The following is a 13,393-nucleotide window of genomic DNA, read 5'->3' on the forward strand; positions in this document are numbered from 1 at the left end:
CTACATGGTGGTGAACACAGTGAAAGTGGTGGACAAGATCCATATCTTAGGCTTTGAGTCCCAGTTCTTCCTGATGTTAGATCATTGACTTCAGTTTCATTGTCTTTTCACCACCCAAGGGAGCCCTGCTTTCTACTCCTTTTATCTGCCAAGTGACTTCATTTCCTGTAGACTAACTCAGTAGTTCCCCAAAGTGGCTGCATATTACAATCAGCTGGGGGATTCCAGAAAGTCTAGATACCTGAGCCCACTTCCAGTCATTCTGATTTAATTCATGGTGTGTGGCTGATACATAATTCTCTTTTAAAGGCCCTGCAGTGATAATGATGTGCAGCCAGAGTGGAGAGCTACTAGCTCTAACCAAACTATAAAGAACTTAGAGTTTCTTCCCCACTCCTTTAAAAAAAAAGAAGAAAGAAAGAAAGAAAGAAAGAAAGAAGGAAGGAAGGAAGGAAGGAAGGAAGGAAGGAAGGAAGGAAGAAGAAGAAAGAAAGAAAGAAAGAAAGAAAGAAAGAAAGAAAGAAAGAAAGAAAGAAAGAAAGAAAGAAAGAAAGAAAGAAAGAAAGAAAGAAAGAAAAAAGAAAGAAAGAAAGAAAGAGGAAAAAAAAAGAAAAAAAAAAGCCTGCTTTCTCTGCAGGCACTGGGAGCTCTTGTGATAAGCTGTCTAACCTCTAGAATTGTAAGAAAATAAATATGTGTTTTCATAACCTACTGAGTTTATGGCAATTTGTTACAGCAGCAATAGGGAACTAATACATTGATAAAGCACATAATTAGGGAACAATGAACAAAAGTAGAAATACATTTTTCTAGTATTCTTTTCAGTCATACAGATTTAGAATTGCTTTTCACTAAATTCCTAACTTTGCTTTGATCGCAGCATGTCTCCAGGGTAACTTTTTCTGATCTTGACTGATCGATTCCCCCTGTACGTACTTCAAGCACCATGACCCTCTCACCTAAAGCACTTATTCAAGTTCTAACTGTACCTTTATTGATGTGATTATTTCCAACAAGACTTTGGACTCCACGAGGGTCAGGACCTTGGGTGTTTGTTCATCATTTTTTTTCTCCAGGGTCTAACAAAGAGCCTGGAGAATAGCAGACCTTCAATAAATATTTGTTAAAGTGAACTGATGAATCTGGGCAGACTCAGGTGGTGAATTCAGCTAAGGAAGCCAGAATCGGGTGTGTGGGAATCAGACAGGAAGTTTATGGACAAAGCAGTGTAGTGAAGATGAAAGATCAGGGTCCCAATGTCGGTGTTTGGGTAAGAATGGAGGAGACAAGGCTGAGCAACTCTTTCTCTCTCTCTCTCTCTTTTTAAATCCCTTCTTGATATTTTCTCTGAAGAACTTAAAATTTTATGACTTCAGTGCTTATAATTTCATAATTTTGTTGGAACATTCATTCAGTCAATCTTAGAATGGAAAGAGAACATTATGATTAAAGGTATTTTTTCAGTTGAAATTCTTTAAAGCTGTCTTCTTAACACTCTTTCATATTTTTATAACCTCAGAAATCATGATGGCCTTCCATAGCTGTGTGTCCTTCTGGGTAAGTTAAGAATTTTCCTAGACTTTTCCTTAAATTTTTAACAATTTCAAATCAGAATAGAAAATATAACACATATCCTCAAAAATGCTTACAACCAAAATCACCGTCATCAAAATGATTCTGACATTTCTTCTTCATTTTTAGATGTAGCTAAAATATTTGGTTCTTATGAAAATTCTGCCTTTTTTGTTTAGGAGTTTCTTTACCAGAATGAAGGTGTGGTAGGTGTCAGCCTTGTTATATATACTTAACAGCGCACTGTTCTGTAATTCAAAAGACTCAATTAAACGAACTGCTATTGAAAGAATACTTTAGTCATGCCAAGAATTGTCCTAGCCTTTATGAAATTGGACACTGGTTATACCATGTGGGCATTTCCCATAATTATAAGAGCAGCTTATATTAAAAATTTTTTTTATTTAATGATTCTCTTTTTCTTCTATAATTTTTTTTTTTTTTTAGGTTTTTACAGCAACCTTGGCAGACTAGACTCAAGAGTTAGATTTTACTACTAGTGTGTAGCCTAAGGCAAACCATTTAAATCTGGATCTCAGTTTCCTCATATGTCAAAGGAGGATAGTTACACTTATCTTGCAGGATTTTGTGATAATTAGACTTTAACTATACAAAGTGCCAAATTCCTTGCTTGACATACAGTAGGTAATCCATAAGTAGTTGCCCTTATTATCCCTCCATTATTCTTTTTAAGGAAAATAAGTCTCACATAGGTTGAGTATGCCTTAATAAGGCATAACTTTTTGTCACTCAGAATTGACTTCCTTAGGCAGCATGGAGTTTCTTATCATGAGGCATATTTCATCGTAAGTTTAACCACACATTGACAGGGCTGTCGTAGAGAAGATTAGGGTGTTTACTAGTAAAAACTTAGTGAGTCGCAAATATGACCTTTATTATACTTTCCAATCCCGAGTTTCTCTTACCTGACTGAAGGCATTTTTCTAGTCAGTGGTAAAGTATGTCCCAGAAGGAGCCTCCTGAAACTTTATCCCATACAATGTGCATTCTACTTAGGAAACAGCAACAAAAGTATAAGGCTCTGTCTCTATGGGGGATAACTCACTAGAATAGTTAGAACAGTTGACTAAACAGTTGACTAACTGAAAAACGATCTTAAATAATAAGTTGCATTTTTCAAAAATTTTTTGCATTTATCTTCAATATTATTTTGCTTTTTAACATCATGAACAATAGGTAAAGTAATTTGTATGCATTTTTTTTCAGAAAAGGTAAATTTTTCAGAAAATTGGTATGGAATGGTATAGAATAATGAATTCATTTTTTAGTGATGAAATTATAAATTATAGATGGAATTAGGACAAAAATCTCCATCTCTCTCCTTTAGACAATGACTGTTTCTTTCTTACATAGGGAGTATTAGCAAATAGCTGGCAAGTAGTAGAGGTGAGCTTTCCACCTAGGTCTTCTGAGTATGGCTTCATTATTCTTTTGGCCATACCCCATCACTTCTGAGTATTCTTAAATGAATTCTTATATATTCTTAAGTGAATGACAATGACTTTCTTCATAGGGGGCTTTAATAAGTAAATACATAGAGAAAACTCTCTGAATATGCTACAGAGCACTTTAAACCTAGGGTATTAAAAAAATATTAGTAATATTGTTGTACCAGACTTTACAACTACCTGATTCATGTGGCACATCTTGGATTTATTTATGCTGCTTGGGATTCAGTGTTCTTCTGGATCAAAATACTCCTGCTTCCTACTACTTACAGAAACACTTCAGCCATGATTTCTTTGAACAGTGTTCCTACACTGTCAAGATTCTCTTTTATTGCAACAGATTAGGAGCATACTAAAACTTACTATATCCTCCAAGTCTCTCAATCTCTTTCATTTTTAAACTTCTAAACTTTTGTGGCATATTTCATATAATTTCTGCAGATGTACTTTCAGACCAGATCAATAAGTATGACCCACTGACTCATGACTCAAAAGCCCGAGATGGAACTAACCAATTGGCTGAGCCTAGAACACATGATCACCATCTAACTGCCAGGAGTGGAGCAAAGGATTAACTGGATGGTAAATTAGGCAGTTACAGGGCGTTTGTGAATCAAGATCTTGCCTCCCATTGAGACTGACAAAGTGAGGAATTTTGTTTGTTTGTTTGTTTTAAAGAAGAAGGCTTGGATAATGGGAAGCCAGAGAAAAATAAGACTATTGCACAATGCCTGAGTTTACTGCTTGAGTTCTTCACAATGGGACCAGGGATTGTGCGTGCTCCTGGAACTGTAATCCCAAAAGTGTGCTCCACAGGAGAGTAGACCCAAGCATCACTATTCTGTGGAATCTGGAAGTGTTCCATGGCCTGTATATGTTTTGGAAACACTGCAGCCTATAGCTTGTATTTGGAGCTCCACAGAGGACATTTAGATATGTCAGGTTCCAAGAAGCCCCGCTAGAAAGAAGCCCATTTGATTCTGTTAACTAGGTCTTTCATTTTTATTTAATCGCCAAACATTTTTATTTATGTAGCACTTGTTATCTTCCCTAGGACGATCATTGAGAATTACTGGACTAGAGTAAGAGCTCCAATTTAATAGGAGCAAGGAGGATGCATTCCAGTAGCAAAACTGGCATAGCAGAGGCTCACATGCTGGAATGTGTTCATTGGCAGGCAGAGGGTGGAGCTGGGGCCAATGTTCATGGATGTGGTTTGGCAGCACAGGCCTGTGTTAATGGCTTTAGTCCTGCCTGTATGCTATCCCTTCCTTCCGGATAGCACACTTGCATAAGCATTTTTAAAAGATCTCGGCATTTTGGCTTATTGGTGAGGCTGAGGTTATCCCCTTTGCAGATAACCTGGCAGTGTCAGTGATCCACAAACATGGATGCATACCAGCATCACCTGAGTTGTCTTGTTAACTAACGTAACATAATTAAATTAAATTAAATTAAATTAAATTAAAAAAATGTAGATTCTCCAGTTCCACTACTGAGATTCTCCATTAGTAGGCCTAAGACGGGTTCTGGGCATCGGTGTGTATGTATCTCCCACCTATTAACACAGGCCCTGGAGAGTTTATGTAGCTGCTCTATAGATCAGCGACTGAGAGCCACTGAGCGCATCCCAACTTTTCCTCCTCTCTGACTTCCTTTATTTCCTTTCAAGGTTTCAGGCCCCATTCCTCTGCTCATATAAAACTAATTTTACTCATTTGTTTCCAGTAAAATTTTATGAGCCATGGCAATCAAACACTTTAGTAAGATCCCAATATACAGTTCACGATGCAATTTCTTCCTTATTTTGGAAATGATAATTGCATAGCCATAAAGTGTGCTGAATATAATTTGTTTGGAGTGATCCTGTGTAATATTTATCTAATGGTTCCTCTGTCTTTTCAGGGTTTGTTGATTTATTTATTTCCCTTTTCATTGTAGTGTCACAGAACAAGTCAAGCTACCTTTGGATTTATTAAGTAGTGACTTCTTGGATACTGTTTTATTTTGACAAAGCTTTAATTATCACCTTTATTCTTCTATTTTGCCCTAATTAAATAATCCCAAACATTTTAGCATGAACATGAGCTAATTCCTACGATATTCTCTGCCCTCTTCCATATAACAATTATTTTTTTGTCTTTAATTACTATTCCCCACTTTCAGATATACCAACACTTCTATTGCTTAAAATAGAATTCCCTCAAACTATTATTTTACTTAACTTTAAAGAATGGGTTTAATATCTCAGACATTTTCAAGGGTACACCTAAGATAATACAATTGCTCCAGAATGTAAGGCATCATCATTAACTCTTCAATGCACTTTCTCATGAGTATTTTTCAGATCCTACAATAATAATACAGTGACATAGGGGAGATAAGGCTCCTTCAGGTAAGGGAGATGAAATTAATTGGAGATCATATATAGCCAGAAGAAGAACTTAGGGCTCCTTAGCTCTAGTTTAGCGCTCTGTCTGAAATCATTGGCAAGGATTGGTGTCCCTAGGCTGACTTTACAGAGGAAGGGCCCTCTAACTTGAGGGTAGCAGAAAATTCTGCTTAGGATTCTTCTGGGGGCACCTGGGTGGCTCAGTCATTAAGCGTCTGCCTTTGGCTCAGGTCATGATCCCAGGATCCTGGGTTTGAGCGCTGCATTGGGCCGCCTGCTCTGTGGGAAGCCTGCTTCTCCCTCTTCCAATCCCCCTGCTTGTGTTCCCTCTCTTGCTTTGTCTCTCTTTGTCAAAATAAATAAATAAAATCTTAAAAAAAAAGAAAAAGAATTCCTTCTGTATGGGAAGGACACTGTTTCTTATTCTTGTAATACAAGCAATATATCCTAGGGAAACAGAAAGAAAACAAACAATATGTAATTGAGTAGCTGGGAGAGGGGGTTATTTGAGAAAGATGATTGGATCAATTTTGAAATCATCTGGGAGTGTAAAAATGAAAATCAACTTCATTATAATTCAGCTCATTAAATAAAGACTTATATATGTCACAGAATGCCATTAATTGAATTCATAACATTTTTCCTCACACAGAAGTGTCACACTCCAAAAATTCCAGTGGGATCTGACCAACATAAGGAACCAGTTTTAGGCTTGTTTCATGAGCATAGGTGGTGGAGCAGGAAGACATTTACTAAGGAGTATTTTTTTTTTCTTTGCTTTTGGAAATATCCAAGTGTCACAGGTCTGATTTTTCAAAGAGGCTAAGACAAAATTTGTTTTGCCTGTCAAAGCTGTCCTGTAGGGGCGCCTGGGTGGTTCAGTCGTTAAACGTCTGCCTTCGGCTCAGCTCATGGTCCCAGGGTCTTGGGATCGAGCCCCCCATTGGGCTCCTTGCTCCGCAGGAAGCTCGCTTCTCCCTCCCCCACTCCCCCTGCTTGTGTTCCCTCTCTCGCTGTGTCTCTCTCTGTCAAATAAATAAATAAAATCTTTAAAAAAAAAAGCTATCCTGTGACAAGCAAAAATGGCAGGTCCTTTATGTTCCATCCTGCTCAGTTAGCAGATGGTCTTTCCTGGGAAGTCCATGACATTGGATGAGGTAGCTCTATGCACTCGAGGTGGGCCCTCGAAGGAACTAAAACTGGAGGCTCCAGACTGCACCCCTTGCTCCTGGCAATCCCTTTTTCCTGACGGAGAGTCTGGGAGGCACATGTTTTTTTTCCACCATGTTCCAATCTACTTCTCCACATACTTTCAGAAAACAGCTTTTTTAGGACACCAGAGAAATTCTGTCCCTTATGAGAAGCAAAACATGTAAGAGAATTTAAGGGCTATAATGAATAGTTACTGCCTTCTTTCTCTACAATCCATTCTAGAATTCTCCTCACCTTCAGCTACCACCTCTGCTGACTTCTGTGTTTTACTGTTATTGTGACTCACGGACTCCCATATGAGGAGTCTAAGCCCCTGTCCTCGTTAGAGGCCCGTGAGCTTCAAAATCAGACCATGGGTACTATACATACTCATTTACGGTCACAACTGGGCAAAGCAGTACCGAGTTGCCCAAGTGGATCTCTTAGATTTTACCTATTTTCTTCCTTGCCTTTAGAGTATATCAGCAACTCTCCCTCCTCCTGAGAACCCAGGTCAGTTACTCTTGCTAAGATAGTTATTCCTCTTCTTACCTCTAGCTCCTAGATATAAGGAATTCTGAGTGCCCAGCCAGCAGCTGTAGCTTGTAATTCCATGGTACTCTTACTTTGTGCCTATGGGAAGTGTGTCTCTCTTGAGTACTAGAGCTTCCAACTGAGGAACTTAGAGTGTGGGAACAAGAAGTATGCAGTCTCTCAGCAGAATATTGAGAATGATGGTAAGCGGGATGATTCCTGCTCCCATTTTGGGGTTTTGGACTCCTTGCTCTCTTCCTACTAAGGACACAGTGCCCTATCTTTGAATCAGCACATATAACTGCATCCTGGAGGAGGACACTATCTTTGCATATGCTGCCTCTGAGCCATGGAGCATTTCAGCTATGCCTTCCGTAGGCCCGTCCAATGCTTTACCAGCTTTGGGGTGGTGTGTGTGTAGAATGCCCAGGGGACCCTGTACTATGGTTCCATGGTTTCACTGTGCCTTTGCTGTGGAGTAGCCTGTTTGGTACTAAGTGGGATTGCATGCTGGTAAGTAAAATATTCCACAAGTCTGGAAAATGGTGGTGCTGACACTATGTGGGTAGGTAAAGCAAAACCATACCCAGAATAGGTACCAATAGCCATGGAGACAAACTGCTGTCCCTTTCCAAATGAAGAGGGCCCACCCAGTGCAGTCAACTTTTCATCAAGCAGGTGTTTGGCATCACCAAGAAATACTGCTATATGAAGGATGGTCAGGTATTTTGTCTCTATGAGAGCCCTTGAGATGCCCATAATATTAGGGTGTCACTAATATGGTTTTTAAAAAGGTTTTTTAACCTTCTGCTAAAGTTGCTAAATGTCATGGCTTTGCTTCAGAATACCAGAGTTACTGTGATTCTCTTATTGAGACTTGCCAAAACTATAAATAACATATTTTCCTATCACTGTTATATCCATCACTGTATGGTCTGCTCTACTGTATGTCCCATGCTGCAGGGCTGTTTATATCTTAGTTTGGACCATCTCCAGAGACCTTTCGTTCTCTAGGCCCCAATCAAAGCTGAAAAATTTTACATCACTCAATCTATGGATTAGAGAAGTATCAGCAAGTGTGGACTATATTGTCCCCAGAACACAAGGACTCCCACCAGGCCTCTGAATCTTCAGAGGGTTTATCTCCCACTCTCTGGAGCTCATGTTTTTCCAAAGACCTATGGGATTCAGGCAACCTTGCTTTATCTGGACTGATCAATGTAATGCTATCAATGTAAAAGATCAATGTGATACTTTGTGGGACGTCAGCTCGCCAGACTATGTTATTAGTAGGGTAGTTAATTTAGCCCTAGAGGAAAATATGAATATATATTATTGTTCATTCTATGGAAATATAAGCTGTTTATGATTCTCTTTTCTGATCAAGATAGAAAAGAACATATTTATCAAATAATGACTGCAGGCTGTGTATCTCAGGCTGTATTAATCACCTATTACAAAGATGTTACATTGTTACTGTGATTGCATAATTGGGAACATTGCTTGCTTGAGTGTGTGATCATTTACTGTCATCTACCAGGATATGTCTAGTATCTCAGGGACCTGACTTTTGAAATAAATGTAGATATAATGGGTACCTACTCATCATTCTTTAGATCCTTCGGGTGGCACTAATTTCTTACCAGTGAAATACCTGTGGCCTTGATAAATGAAAGTACTTGGTCCTTCCCAAGAACATAATTATCTGGTGGGCCTTCCAGCCATACATAACATGTTCATTTTAGCATGCCTGACTACCTGAGGGTTTTCTTCCCTTTCTCTAACATCTGCCATGCAATTCTGGCATTTCAGCCTCAGCTGCCATGAGCCATCACTTTCTCCACGCTTTGGGGGGTTCTGCTAAATCACTGCTTAAGGTGTGTTTATCGTTAATAGCAGACAAATAGATTTTCTTTTGCAAGTCAATATGAAAGTAATTTTTAAAAATAGGCTGGTTAAGTGTAGTCACATTTATTGGTATAATGATATGTTTGGTGCCAACTCTGCTATTTTATAATTAATGTGATAATTATATTAAATTTAATAATTTAATTTCTTTCTTCATTTGGTGGATCTTCTTTTATTCTCTAAAACTTTAATTTGGAAGTTTGCATTTTTGTTCTAATGTACACTTTTTCACCTCTTATGATGTCCTCAATTTCTTCTTTTCTTACTTAATATTTTACTCTGAAGTGTGCCAGTTTTAAGTGATATTCTTTGGCCCCGTCGCAACCTCTCTTTCTTCCCATTTTACACTTGTGTTCTGTTTCTCAGGACGTAGCCTTTACATATTATTCTTCCTCCTCATGTTTTCATCTTTGTTTTAGTCTCTCTTTCTTTCTTTCTTTCTTTTTTAAAGATTATATTTTAAAGTAATCTCTACCCCCCCAGTGTGGGGCTTGAATTTACAACCCCGAGATCAAGAGTTGCACCCTCCACCAACCGAGCCAGTTGGGTGCCCCTTTGTTTTAGTCTTACATCGAAAATTAAGTACTTTGAATTCTCCACTTCAGCTTGTTTCCTGAAATTTCCCCAGTTATCTTGTGGATAACTGAGGTCTATCCACTAGCAGATTCCTCAGAAATGAGATCTTGAAGTAATTGAAACTTTTTTAAAAAATATTTTATTTATTTATTTGAAAGGGAGACAGACAGCGAGAGCAGGAACACAAGCAGGGGGTAGTGAGAGAGGGGGAAGCAGGCCTCCCGCTGAGCAGGGAGCCTGACGCGGGACCCAACCCCAGGACCCTGGGATCATGACCTGAGCGGAAGGCAGACGCCCAACGACTGAGCCACCCAGGTGCCCTGAAACTTTTTTTTTTAATTCGTCTTCATATTTGAAAAATGATCTGGATATAAAATCCTTATCTTGTGCTTTGTCTTTCAGTTTATTGAAAATTATGCTCCATTATTACTCTTGTGAAGTGAGATGGTAACCTATTTCTCTTACTCTTGTAAGTAATTAGAATTTTTTTGGGGGGGGTCTGGTGGCCCTGAGAATTATTTTATTTAACTTGAATACCAAAGAATTAATCCTTTTAGTTCAGTGTTGACAGATATGTGGTGGGACTGTTCAATGTATAGATTTACATTTTCTCAGATTTCTGTAATGTCTTCTCGAATTACGTTTTTCCCTGTTGTTTTGCTCCTGCACATGTTTTTAGGAACTGTAATTATATGTATATTGGACCTTTTGGCTTGTCTTCCATTTTAATAATTTTTTGTGTTCCTCCATATTTCTTTCTTATTTTTATTTTCTTGCCTGTGTGTGTTTTACCTTTCTTTAATGCACTTGAATAGATTTTAATTCAGCTCTATTATTTCTTGTCATTTTGTAATTTATTCTTTAGCAGATGATTTTGTCTTTTTCTGTTTCCTTCTTGAGTTTATTAAATTTCATTAAATTTGTTCTTTTTCCATATCTATCAGTTTTCATTTTTAGTTTTTGAATTTCTGATTATAATTTTATTTTTCTTTCTTTTTAAATAAATTGGTATCTCTGAATGTTGGAGGATATTTAGTTCAGTTTGGAGTGCCATATACATTGTTATTTTGCTTCAGAGTTGTTTTTACAAGAAGAATATTTATGAAATGATATATTGTAATTTCAGGTTTTTATTATATTAAATGATGAAAGCTAGAAGAGGCATTACATAAAGTGGGAGTAGAGTGTCCATTCTTCTTATCTACACTTCCTGGGTGTATTTAAGGATTTTCTTTTTAAAAAGGCCAACATTTAATTTATCCATTGTCTACGTATATTAGGAATTATGATCGACTGAGCAGATAAATTAATGAATTCATGGAAGAACGCCTTCAGTCAGAATTCCTCTCCGAATCAGAATTGGAATTCTTCTCTAAAGGAGAAAGCTCTCAAACCAATAGCCTTCTTTCCACCTTGAGGAAGTAGGAAAAGAAAGCAGAGTAGACCTAAAGCTAGCAGAAGAAAGAACATAATAAAAGGTTAGAATTAAGGTAATTAAAATATAGAATAGGAAAACAATAGAGAAAATCAATACAAGCAGAAGTTAATTCTTTTAAGACACCAACAAAATTGTCTAGCTTTTACCTAGGCTGGCATAGAAAAGAGAGCATATGCAAATAATAGAGGTCAGAAATGTTTATTTTCATTGTTTTGACTCATCTTTCATTTAAAGATAGGGATAATATTGCCAATTGTGCAAAGTTCTTTTAAATTCTTTACACTAGAAAAAAACAAACAAAACAATTCTTATTAGCCAGACTAGAGAGTTCAAAGACGACCCAGGACACTCAATGAGGACCCCATAAGTGATACCCTTCATTAGTAGGGTTAAATAAGTCATAGACTGAAGTCACCTAGATCTTACCTAACACAGCTTAAAAGCAAGATGTGAAAGGATTAAGCTGATAGCTTAATTGTTTGCCAAAATAAAATTTGACAATGTGTAAAGGAATACAACAAAGTGCAGAAAAGTAGACATTGTAAAATTTACAATATTCAACATCCAATCAACAAATGTGAGATATGCAAAAGAAGTAGGAAAACATGACCCATAATTAGGAAAAAATCTGATCAATGGAAGCAAACCCAGGAATGGCAGAGATAATGGAACTAGCAGACAAGGACTTTAAAGCAGATGTTATGAATACATAAAAAGAGTTAGAGGAAAATTGGAATGGAATAAATATTTTTGCCTCTTGTGTGCATTGTCTTTTCACTTTCTTGGTAATAACCTTTGATGGAAAAAACTTTTTCATTTTGATGAAATAAAATTCATCTTTTTTTTTTTTTTTCTTTTGTTGCTCCTGTTTTGCTGTCATAGGTAGGAATCCATTGCCAAACCCCAGGTTGGGAAGACTTATTCCTATGATTTCTTCTAAGAGTTTTATGGTTTAGCTCTTATATTTAAGTCATTGATTACTTTGAGTTCATTTTTGTGTATGATGTGAGGTGGAGGGCAAACTGTTGAATGTAGAAATCCAGTTGTCCCAGAAATATCCGTTGAAGAGACCATTCTTTCCCCATTGAATGGACTTGGCATGCTGGTCAAAATCAATTGCCCATATATTTATGTTTTTTTTTTTTCTGGATCCTCCATTCTATTCCATTGGTCTATATGTCTATACTTTGATGCCATTACCACATGGTTTTGATTACTCTAGCTTTGAGGAAACTTGTGAAATCGGAAATTGTGAGTCCTCCAGCTTTGTTCTTCTTTGTCAAGATTGTTTTCGTTATTCAGGGCCCTTTGCAATGCCATATGAATTTGAAGATTGGCTTTTCTATTTCTGTAAAAAAGGCCATTGGAATTTTGATAGAGAGTGCACTGAATCTGTCAGTCTCTGGGAGTTGGTTAGTTTACTGCTCTATCCTCAGAGTTGTGGAACTTTACTTTGGGTGCAGCTTGGCATTTAGACAAAGATTCAAGATAAACTCTCTGGTATTTTGATCCCTTTGGGGATTCTTTTCCTTTATATGTATCTATCTTCCAGGATTTTGCCTCACAATTATCAGCTGGATCCACTTCCCTGAACTCTGACATCTGTTTTTTCAACTCAATGTGACTGCCAGTGAGCCTTTGTTCTGCGCATCTTTGGGCCGCGATGCAGAAAGTGCCTCCTGGCAGAAAGATGGAGCCATTGTAGGGCTCACCTCATTGGTTTCCTTTGTCTCAGGGACCACAGCCTTATACTGTCTGTTGTCTGATATTTTAAAAAAGCAATGGATGTTTCATACATTCTGTCCAGTTTTCTAGTTTTTTTGTTTTGTTTTGTTTGTTTTTTGGTTTGTTTGTCTTTGTTGTTTTTTGTTTTCTTTTTTTTTTTTTTTTATGACCAGAGGGCAAATCCGGTACTGGTTCCTTCATTAAGGCTGCAAATATAAGTGTTCATTTTTTGAAATATAACTATGAAATTTCTGTCATGCTTTCTGATTTGTAGTTTATTCTTTATACTTTTGTAACGGTAACAGCCTATAAGATTCTTAACAATAAAAGTGACATCTATTTATCATTTTATTCCCATTGCCTAGTAGAGGGCTTGACACATATTGTGTTCCCAATGAATGTTTGCTGAATCACTAAATCAGATGCTTTATCTGCCACATGTAAGCAGTATTTTATTCTCCTTAATAGTATTATTTTGTTCTTGTCTCCTTGAACCCAAGTTTGGTAGCATATCATTTTAATCTGATGTGTAAGAAAGATCTTTTGTTTTTGTAGAAGCCTTCTGTGTTAATGCTGATTTTTCCACAA

Source organism: Zalophus californianus, chromosome 3, assembly GCF_009762305.2.
Source record: "Zalophus californianus isolate mZalCal1 chromosome 3, mZalCal1.pri.v2, whole genome shotgun sequence".
Classification (NCBI taxonomy): Eukaryota; Metazoa; Chordata; class Mammalia; order Carnivora; family Otariidae; genus Zalophus; species Zalophus californianus.